Raw genomic sequence first — 11,644 nt, 5'->3', positions numbered from 1 at the left:
CCATTTTTCATTTCGGCATCGGGACTTCCGACGGCAACTGATTAACTAGCCCGGGGACTAGAGCGGCAGCAAATGCAACGTGCCCTCTTGGCGGGAGCAACTTGACCGCCCCCGTGGGGAAAGGTCAACTCGGGGCCCGGGAAAGTCGCCGAGTCCGACCCCATACACTTCCATGAGTTGGGGGTTTTGGCCTTCCCGGCCCAAGGCTCGCCTTATTTCGGCCTGCACTTTCGGAAAAGGGTGCATTCCTTTTGGTTAATGATTTCACCAGCCCGGGTCTTAGCCTCTGCCCCGACGGCTAAGTCTTTTGGTTAATGATTTCCTGCGGCTGGGACTACCCTTTCCCCCGCCCTGCAGGCACCCGGGTCGGGAGGCCGTCGGGGGCACTTTCCGGGGCAAATCCGGACCCTTACGCAAGGGAGAGTGCGCCCCCCGCCTCGGCCGGGGGTCAGGCTGCCGCCTATTAAGCCCGACAGAAAACCCGAAAAATGGACGAAAATGGGAAAAAATCCCCATCCGAAAAAGGCTTAAAAGTCGGTTGGGCGGCAGCTAGGGTCGGTCTCTGCAGACCTGGAGGCTCGGGTGGACTCTTGGAATAAACGTCCAAGTCCCGACTTGCCACCTCCTACTACTGTGCAGATACCCCGCCAACCCCCAGCCACCCGAATGACAAGCGTCCGATCAGCGGGACGAATTTGACAACTCTGGCCGGACCTCTGGAACTCCATCCCGGGTAACCGGGGCAAATTTTTCCGCTTGATCGCCCTTCCACTGGTTAACCATTTGCCCTTTCGGACTTAGTCTCTGGACATTATTCGACGGATTTTCTGGTTAACCATTTGCCCTTTCGGACTTAGTCTCTGGGCATTATTTTCGACTTTTTGGTTAATGATTTCATACTTTTTACTTACTTTTGCCCTTTTTGGTTAATGATTACTCTGCTTACTGGTTAACCATTTGCCCTTTCGGACTTAGTCTCTGGACATTATTTTCGAGTTTTTGGTTAATGATTTCACACTTTTAACATATTTTTGCGCTTTTTGGTTAATGATTACTCTGCTTACTGGTTAACCATTTGCCCTTTCGGACTTAGTCTCTGGACATTATTTTCGACTTTTTGGTTAATGATTTCACACTTTTTACTTACTTTTGCGATTTTTGGTTAATGATTTCACACTTTTAACATATTTTTGCGCTTTTTGGTTAATGATTACTCTGCTTACTGGTTAACCATTTGCCCTTTCGGACTTAGTCTCTGGAGATTATTTTCGACTTTTTGGTTAATGATTTCACACTTTTAACTTAATTTTGTGCTTTTTGGTTAATGATTTCACACTTTTTACTTACTTTTGCGATTTTTGGTTAATGATTACTCTGCTTACTGGTTAACCATTTGCCCTTTCGGACTTAGTCTCTGGACATTATTTTCGAGTTTTTGGTTAATGATTTCACACTTTTAACATATTTTTGCGCTTTTTGGTTAATGATTACTCTGCTTACTGGTTAACCATTTGCCCTTTCGGACTTAGTCTCTGGAGATTATTTTCGAGTTTTTGGTTAATGATTTCACACTTTTTACTTACTTTTGCGCTTTTTGGTTACTGATTTCACACTTTTTACATATTTTTGCGCTTTTTGGTTAATGATTACTCTGCTTACTGGTTAATTATTTGCCCTTTCGGACTTAGTCTCTGCACATTATTTTCGAGTTTTTGGTTAATGATTTCACACTTTTAACATATTTTTGCGCTTTTTGGTTAATGATTACTCTGCTTACTGGTTAACCATTTGCCCTTTCGGACTTAGTCTCTGGAGATTATTTTCGAGTTTTTGGTTAATGATTTCACACTTTTTACTTACTTTTGCGCTTTTTGGTTACTGATTTCACACTTTTTACATATTTTTGCGCTTTTTGGTTAATGATTACTCTGCTTACTGGTTAATTATTTGCCCTTTCGGACTTAGTCTCTGCACATTATTTTCGAGTTTTTGGTTAATGATTTCACACTTTTAACATATTTTTGCGCTTTTTGGTTAATGATTACTCTGCTTACTGGTTAACCATTTGCCCTTTCGGACTTAGTCTCTGGAGATTATTTTCGAGTTTTTGGTTAATGATTTCACACTTTTAACTTAATTTTGTGCTTTTTGGTTAATGATTTCACACTTTTTACTTACTTTTGCGATTTTTGGTTAATGATTACTCTGCTTACTGGTTAACCATTTGCCCTTTCGAACTTAGTCTCTGGACATTATTTTCGAGTTTTTGGTTAATGATTTCACACTTTTAACATATTTTTGCGCTTTTTGGTTAATGATTACTCTGCTTACTGGTTAATTATTTGCCCTTTCGGACTTAGTCTCTGCACATTATTTTCGAGTTTTTGGTTAATGATTTCACACTTTTAACATATTTTTGCGCTTTTTGGTTACTGATTTCATACTTTTTACTTACTTTTGCGCCTTTTGGTTAATGATTACTCTGCTTACTGGTTAACCATTTGCCCTTTCGGACTTAGTCTCTGGACATTATTTTCGAGTTTTTGGTTAATGATTTCACACTTTTTACTTACTTTTGCGATTTTTGGTTAATGATTACTCTGCTTACTGGTTAACCATTTGCCCTTTCGGACTTAGTCTCTGGACATTATTTTCGGGTTTTTGGTTAATGATTTCACACTTTTTACTTACTTTTGCGATTTTTGGTTAATGATTACTCTGCTTACTGGTTAACCATTTGCCCTTTCGGACTTAGTCTCTGGACATTGTTTTCGACATTTTGGTTAATGATTTCACACTTTTAACTTAATTTTGTGCTTTTTGGTTAATGATTTCATACTTTTTACTTACTTTTGCGATTTTTGGTTAATGATTTCATACTTTTTACTTACTTTTGCGATTTTTGGTTAATGATTTCATACTTTTTACTTACTTTTGCCCTTTTTGGTTAATGATTTCATACTTTTTACTTACTTTTGCGATTTTTGGTTAATGATTACTCTGCTTACTGGTTAACCATTTGCCCTTTCGGACTTGGTCTCTGGACATTATTTTCGACTTTTTGGTTAATGATTTCACACTTTTAACTTAATTTTGTGCTTTTTGGTTAATGATTTCATACTTTTTACTTACTTTTGCCCTTTTTGGTTAATGATTACTCTGCTTACTGGTTAACCATTTGCCCTTTCGGACTTAGTCTCTGCACATTATTTTCGAGTTTTTGGTTAATGATTTCACACTTTTAACATATTTTTGCGATTTTTGGTTAATGATTACTCTGCTTACTGGTTAACCATTTGCCCTTTCGGACTTAGTCTCTGGAGATTATTTTCGACTTTTTGGTTAATGATTTCACACTTTTAACATATTTTTGCGCTTTTTGGTTACTGATTTCATACTTTTTACTTACTTTTGCGCCTTTTGGTTAATGATTACTCTGCTTACTGGTTAACCATTTGCCCTTTCGGACTTAGTCTCTGGAGATTATTTTCGAGTTTTTGGTTAATGATTTCACACTTTTTACTTACTTTTGCGATTTTTGGTTAATGATTACTCTGCTTACTGGTTAACCATTTGCCCTTTCGGACTTAGTCTCTGGAGATTATTTTCGACTTTTTGGTTAATGATTTCACACTTTTAACATATTTTTGCGCTTTTTGGTTACTGATTTCATACTTTTTACTTACTTTTGCGCCTTTTGGTTAATGATTACTCTGCTTACTGGTTAACCATTTGCCCTTTCGGACTTAGTCTCTGGAGATTATTTTCGAGTTTTTGGTTAATGATTTCACACTTTTTACTTACTTTTGCGATTTTTGGTTAATGATTACTCTGCTTACTGGTTAACCATTTGCCCTTTTGGACTTAGTCTCTGGAGATTATTTTCGACTTTTTGGTTAATGATTTCACACTTTTAACTTAATTTTGTGCTTTTTGGTTAATGATTTCACACTTTTTACTTACTTTTGCGATTTTTGGTTAATGATTACTCTGCTTACTGGTTAACCATTTGCCCTTTCGGACTTAGTCTCTGGACATTATTTTCGAGTTTTTGGTTAATGATTTCACACTTTTAACATATTTTTGCGCTTTTTGGTTAATGATTACTCTGCTTACTGGTTAACCATTTGCCCTTTCGGACTTAGTCTCTGGAGATTATTTTCGAGTTTTTGGTTAATGATTTCACACTTTTTACTTACTTTTGCGCTTTTTGGTTACTGATTTCACACTTTTTACATATTTTTGCGCTTTTTGGTTAATGATTACTCTGCTTACTGGTTAATTATTTGCCCTTTCGGACTTAGTCTCTGCACATTATTTTCGAGTTTTTGGTTAATGATTTCACACTTTTAACATATTTTTGCGCTTTTTGGTTAATGATTACTCTGCTTACTGGTTAACCATTTGCCCTTTCGGACTTAGTCTCTGGAGATTATTTTCGAGTTTTTGGTTAATGATTTCACACTTTTTACTTACTTTTGCGCTTTTTGGTTACTGATTTCACACTTTTTACATATTTTTGCGCTTTTTGGTTAATGATTACTCTGCTTACTGGTTAATTATTTGCCCTTTCGGACTTAGTCTCTGCACATTATTTTCGAGTTTTTGGTTAATGATTTCACACTTTTAACATATTTTTGCGCTTTTTGGTTAATGATTACTCTGCTTACTGGTTAACCATTTGCCCTTTTGGACTTAGTCTCTGGAGATTATTTTCGACTTTTTGGTTAATGATTTCACACTTTTAACTTAATTTTGTGCTTTTTGGTTAATGATTTCACACTTTTTACTTACTTTTGCGATTTTTGGTTAATGATTACTCTGCTTACTGGTTAACCATTTGCCCTTTCGGACTTAGTCTCTGGACATTATTTTCGAGTTTTTGGTTAATGATTTCACACTTTTTACTTACTTTTGCGATTTTTGGTTAATGATTACTCTGCTTACTGGTTAACCATTTGCCCTTTCGGACTTAGTCTCTGGACATTATTTTCGGGTTTTTGGTTAATGATTTCACACTTTTTACTTACTTTTGCGATTTTTGGTTAATGATTACTCTGCTTACTGGTTAACCATTTGCCCTTTCGGACTTAGTCTCTGGACATTGTTTTCGACATTTTGGTTAATGATTTCACACTTTTAACTTAATTTTGTGCTTTTTGGTTAATGATTTCATACTTTTTACTTACTTTTGCGATTTTTGGTTAATGATTTCATACTTTTTACTTACTTTTGCGATTTTTGGTTAATGATTTCATACTTTTTACTTACTTTTGCCCTTTTTGGTTAATGATTTCATACTTTTTACTTACTTTTGCGATTTTTGGTTAATGATTACTCTGCTTACTGGTTAACCATTTGCCCTTTCGGACTTGGTCTCTGGACATTATTTTCGACTTTTTGGTTAATGATTTCACACTTTTAACTTAATTTTGTGCTTTTTGGTTAATGATTTCACACTTTTTACTTACTTTTGCGATTTTTGGTTAATGATTACTCTGCTTACTGGTTAACCATTTGCCCTTTCGGACTTAGTCTCTGGACATTATTTTCGAGTTTTTGGTTAATGATTTCACACTTTTTACTTACTTTTGCGATTTTTGGTTAATGATTACTCTGCTTACTGGTTAACCATTTGCCCTTTCGGACTTAGTCTCTGGACATTATTTTCGGGTTTTTGGTTAATGATTTCACACTTTTTACTTACTTTTGCGATTTTTGGTTAATGATTACTCTGCTTACTGGTTAACCATTTGCCCTTTCGGACTTAGTCTCTGGTCATTGTTTTCGACATTTTGGTTAATGATTTCACACTTTTAACTTAATTTTGTGCTTTTTGGTTAATGATTTCATACTTTTTACTTACTTTTGCGATTTTTGGTTAATGATTTCACACTTTTTACTTACTTTTGCGATTTTTGGTTAATGATTACTCTGCTTACTGGTTAACCATTTGCCCTTTCGGACTTGGTCTCTGGACATTATTTTCGAGTTTTTGGTTAATGATTTCACACTTTTTACTTACTTTTGCGATTTTTGGTTAATGATTACTCTGCTTACTGGTTAACCATTTGCCCTTTCGGACTTAGTCTCTGGAGATTATTTTCGAGTTTTTGGTTAATGATTTCACACTTTTTACTTACTTTTGCGATTTTTGGTTAATGATTACTCTGCTTACTGGTTAACCATTTGCCCTTTCGGACTTAGTCTCTGCACATTATTTTCGAGTTTTTGGTTAATGATTTCACACTTTTAACATATTTTTGCGCTTTTTGGTTAATGATTACTCTGCTTACTGGTTAACCATTTGCCCTTTCGGACTTAGTCTCTGGAGATTATTTTCGACTTTTTGGTTAATGATTTCACACTTTTAACTTAATTTTGTGCTTTTTGGTTAATGATTTCACACTTTTTACTTACTTTTGCGATTTTTGGTTAATGATTACTCTGCTTACTGGTTAACCATTTGCCCTTTCGAACTTAGTCTCTGGACATTATTTTCGAGTTTTTGGTTAATGATTTCACACTTTTAACATATTTTTGCGCTTTTTGGTTAATGATTACTCTGCTTACTGGTTAATTATTTGCCCTTTCGGACTTAGTCTCTGCACATTATTTTCGAGTTTTTGGTTAATGATTTCACACTTTTAACATATTTTTGCGCTTTTTGGTTACTGATTTCATACTTTTTACTTACTTTTGCGCCTTTTGGTTAATGATTACTCTGCTTACTGGTTAACCATTTGCCCTTTCGGACTTAGTCTCTGGACATTATTTTCGAGTTTTTGGTTAATGATTTCACACTTTTTACTTACTTTTGCGATTTTTGGTTAATGATTACTCTGCTTACTGGTTAACCATTTGCCCTTTCGGACTTAGTCTCTGGACATTATTTTCGGGTTTTTGGTTAATGATTTCACACTTTTTACTTACTTTTGCGATTTTTGGTTAATGATTACTCTGCTTACTGGTTAACCATTTGCCCTTTCGGACTTAGTCTCTGGACATTGTTTTCGACATTTTGGTTAATGATTTCACACTTTTAACTTAATTTTGTGCTTTTTGGTTAATGATTTCATACTTTTTACTTACTTTTGCGATTTTTGGTTAATGATTTCATACTTTTTACTTACTTTTGCGATTTTTGGTTAATGATTTCATACTTTTTACTTACTTTTGCCCTTTTTGGTTAATGATTTCATACTTTTTACTTACTTTTGCGATTTTTGGTTAATGATTACTCTGCTTACTGGTTAACCATTTGCCCTTTCGGACTTGGTCTCTGGACATTATTTTCGACTTTTTGGTTAATGATTTCACACTTTTAACTTAATTTTGTGCTTTTTGGTTAATGATTTCATACTTTTTACTTACTTTTGCCCTTTTTGGTTAATGATTACTCTGCTTACTGGTTAACCATTTGCCCTTTCGGACTTAGTCTCTGCACATTATTTTCGAGTTTTTGGTTAATGATTTCACACTTTTAACATATTTTTGCGATTTTTGGTTAATGATTACTCTGCTTACTGGTTAACCATTTGCCCTTTCGGACTTAGTCTCTGGAGATTATTTTCGACTTTTTGGTTAATGATTTCACACTTTTAACATATTTTTGCGCTTTTTGGTTACTGATTTCATACTTTTTACTTACTTTTGCGCCTTTTGGTTAATGATTACTCTGCTTACTGGTTAACCATTTGCCCTTTCGGACTTAGTCTCTGGAGATTATTTTCGAGTTTTTGGTTAATGATTTCACACTTTTTACTTACTTTTGCGATTTTTGGTTAATGATTACTCTGCTTACTGGTTAACCATTTGCCCTTTCGGACTTAGTCTCTGGAGATTATTTTCGACTTTTTGGTTAATGATTTCACACTTTTAACATATTTTTGCGCTTTTTGGTTACTGATTTCATACTTTTTACTTACTTTTGCGCCTTTTGGTTAATGATTACTCTGCTTACTGGTTAACCATTTGCCCTTTCGGACTTAGTCTCTGGAGATTATTTTCGAGTTTTTGGTTAATGATTTCACACTTTTTACTTACTTTTGCGATTTTTGGTTAATGATTACTCTGCTTACTGGTTAACCATTTGCCCTTTTGGACTTAGTCTCTGGAGATTATTTTCGACTTTTTGGTTAATGATTTCACACTTTTAACTTAATTTTGTGCTTTTTGGTTAATGATTTCACACTTTTTACTTACTTTTGCGATTTTTGGTTAATGATTACTCTGCTTACTGGTTAACCATTTGCCCTTTCGGACTTAGTCTCTGGACATTATTTTCGAGTTTTTGGTTAATGATTTCACACTTTTAACATATTTTTGCGCTTTTTGGTTAATGATTACTCTGCTTACTGGTTAACCATTTGCCCTTTCGGACTTAGTCTCTGGAGATTATTTTCGAGTTTTTGGTTAATGATTTCACACTTTTTACTTACTTTTGCGCTTTTTGGTTACTGATTTCACACTTTTTACATATTTTTGCGCTTTTTGGTTAATGATTACTCTGCTTACTGGTTAATTATTTGCCCTTTCGGACTTAGTCTCTGCACATTATTTTCGAGTTTTTGGTTAATGATTTCACACTTTTAACATATTTTTGCGCTTTTTGGTTAATGATTACTCTGCTTACTGGTTAACCATTTGCCCTTTCGGACTTAGTCTCTGGAGATTATTTTCGAGTTTTTGGTTAATGATTTCACACTTTTTACTTACTTTTGCGCTTTTTGGTTACTGATTTCACACTTTTTACATATTTTTGCGCTTTTTGGTTAATGATTACTCTGCTTACTGGTTAATTATTTGCCCTTTCGGACTTAGTCTCTGCACATTATTTTCGAGTTTTTGGTTAATGATTTCACACTTTTAACATATTTTTGCGCTTTTTGGTTAATGATTACTCTGCTTACTGGTTAACCATTTGCCCTTTCGGACTTAGTCTCTGGAGATTATTTTCGAGTTTTTGGTTAATGATTTCACACTTTTTACTTACTTTTGCGCTTTTTGGTTACTGATTTCACACTTTTTACATATTTTTGCGCTTTTTGGTTAATGATTACTCTGCTTACTGGTTAATTATTTGCCCTTTCGGACTTAGTCTCTGCACATTATTTTCGAGTTTTTGGTTAATGATTTCACACTTTTAACATATTTTTGCGCTTTTTGGTTAATGATTACTCTGCTTACTGGTTAACCATTTGCCCTTTCGGACTTAGTCTCTGGAGATTATTTTCGACTTTTTGGTTAATGATTTCACACTTTTAACTTAATTTTGTGCTTTTTGGTTAATGATTTCACACTTTTTACTTACTTTTGCGATTTTTGGTTAATGATTACTCTGCTTACTGGTTAACCATTTGCCCTTTCGAACTTAGTCTCTGGACATTATTTTCGAGTTTTTGGTTAATGATTTCACACTTTTAACATATTTTTGCGCTTTTTGGTTAATGATTACTCTGCTTACTGGTTAATTATTTGCCCTTTCGGACTTAGTCTCTGCACATTATTTTCGAGTTTTTGGTTAATGATTTCACACTTTTAACATATTTTTGCGCTTTTTGGTTACTGATTTCATACTTTTTACTTACTTTTGCGCCTTTTGGTTAATGATTACTCTGCTTACTGGTTAACCATTTGCCCTTTCGGACTTAGTCTCTGGACATTATTTTCGAGTTTTTGGTTAATGATTTCACACTTTTTACTTACTTTTGCGATTTTTGGTTAATGATTACTCTGCTTACTGGTTAACCATTTGCCCTTTCGGACTTAGTCTCTGGACATTATTTTCGGGTTTTTGGTTAATGATTTCACACTTTTTACTTACTTTTGCGATTTTTGGTTAATGATTACTCTGCTTACTGGTTAACCATTTGCCCTTTCGGACTTAGTCTCTGGACATTGTTTTCGACATTTTGGTTAATGATTTCACACTTTTAACTTAATTTTGTGCTTTTTGGTTAATGATTTCATACTTTTTACTTACTTTTGCGATTTTTGGTTAATGATTTCATACTTTTTACTTACTTTTGCGATTTTTGGTTAATGATTTCATACTTTTTACTTACTTTTGCCCTTTTTGGTTAATGATTTCATACTTTTTACTTACTTTTGCGATTTTTGGTTAATGATTACTCTGCTTACTGGTTAACCATTTGCCCTTTCGGACTTGGTCTCTGGACATTATTTTCGACTTTTTGGTTAATGATTTCACACTTTTAACTTAATTTTGTGCTTTTTGGTTAATGATTTCATACTTTTTACTTACTTTTGCCCTTTTTGGTTAATGATTACTCTGCTTACTGGTTAACCATTTGCCCTTTCGGACTTAGTCTCTGCACATTATTTTCGAGTTTTTGGTTAATGATTTCACACTTTTAACATATTTTTGCGATTTTTGGTTAATGATTACTCTGCTTACTGGTTAACCATTTGCCCTTTCGGACTTAGTCTCTGGAGATTATTTTCGACTTTTTGGTTAATGATTTCACACTTTTAACATATTTTTGCGCTTTTTGGTTACTGATTTCATACTTTTTACTTACTTTTGCGCCTTTTGGTTAATGATTACTCTGCTTACTGGTTAACCATTTGCCCTTTCGGACTTAGTCTCTGGAGATTATTTTCGAGTTTTTGGTTAATGATTTCACACTTTTTACTTACTTTTGCGATTTTTGGTTAATGATTACTCTGCTTACTGGTTAACCATTTGCCCTTTTGGACTTAGTCTCTGGAGATTATTTTCGACTTTTTGGTTAATGATTTCACACTTTTTACTTACTTTTGCGATTTTTGGTTAATGATTTCACACTTTTTACTTACTTTTGCGATTTTTGGTTAATGATTACTCTGCTTACTGGTTAACCATTTGCCCTTTCGGACTTAGTCTCTGGAGATTATTTTCGAGTTTTTGGTTAATGATTTCACACTTTTTACTTACTTTTGCGATTTTTGGTTAATGATTTCACACTTTTTACTTACTTTTGCGATTTTTGGTTAATGATTACTCTGCTTACTGGTTAACCATTTGCCCTTTCGGACTTGGTCTCTGGACATTATTTTCGAGTTTTTGGTTAATGATTTCACACTTTTTACTTACTTTTGCGATTTTTGGTTAATGATTACTCTGCTTACTGGTTAACCATTTGCCCTTTCGGACTTAGTCTCTGGAGATTATTTTCGAGTTTTTGGTTAATGATTTCACACTTTTTACTTACTTTTGCGATTTTTGGTTAATGATTACTCTGCTTACTGGTTAACCATTTGCCCTTTCGGACTTAGTCTCTGCACATTATTTTCGAGTTTTTGGTTAATGATTTCACACTTTTAACATATTTTTGCGCTTTTTGGTTAATGATTACTCTGCTTACTGGTTAACCATTTGCCCTTTCGGACTTAGTCTCTGGAGATTATTTTCGACTTTTTGGTTAATGATTTCACACTTTTAACTTAATTTTGTGCTTTTTGGTTAATGATTTCACACTTTTTACTTACTTTTGCGATTTTTGGTTAATGATTACTCTGCTTACTGGTTAACCATTTGCCCTTTCGAACTTAGTCTCTGGACATTATTTTCGAGTTTTTGGTTAATGATTTCACACTTTTAACATATTTTTGCGCTTTTTGGTTAATGATTACTCTGCTT

The sequence above is a fragment of the Heterodontus francisci genome, unplaced genomic scaffold, assembly GCF_036365525.1.
Source record: "Heterodontus francisci isolate sHetFra1 unplaced genomic scaffold, sHetFra1.hap1 HAP1_SCAFFOLD_1050, whole genome shotgun sequence".
NCBI lineage: Eukaryota > Metazoa > Chordata > Chondrichthyes > Heterodontiformes > Heterodontidae > Heterodontus > Heterodontus francisci.
This window is presented reverse-complemented; position numbering follows the sequence as displayed.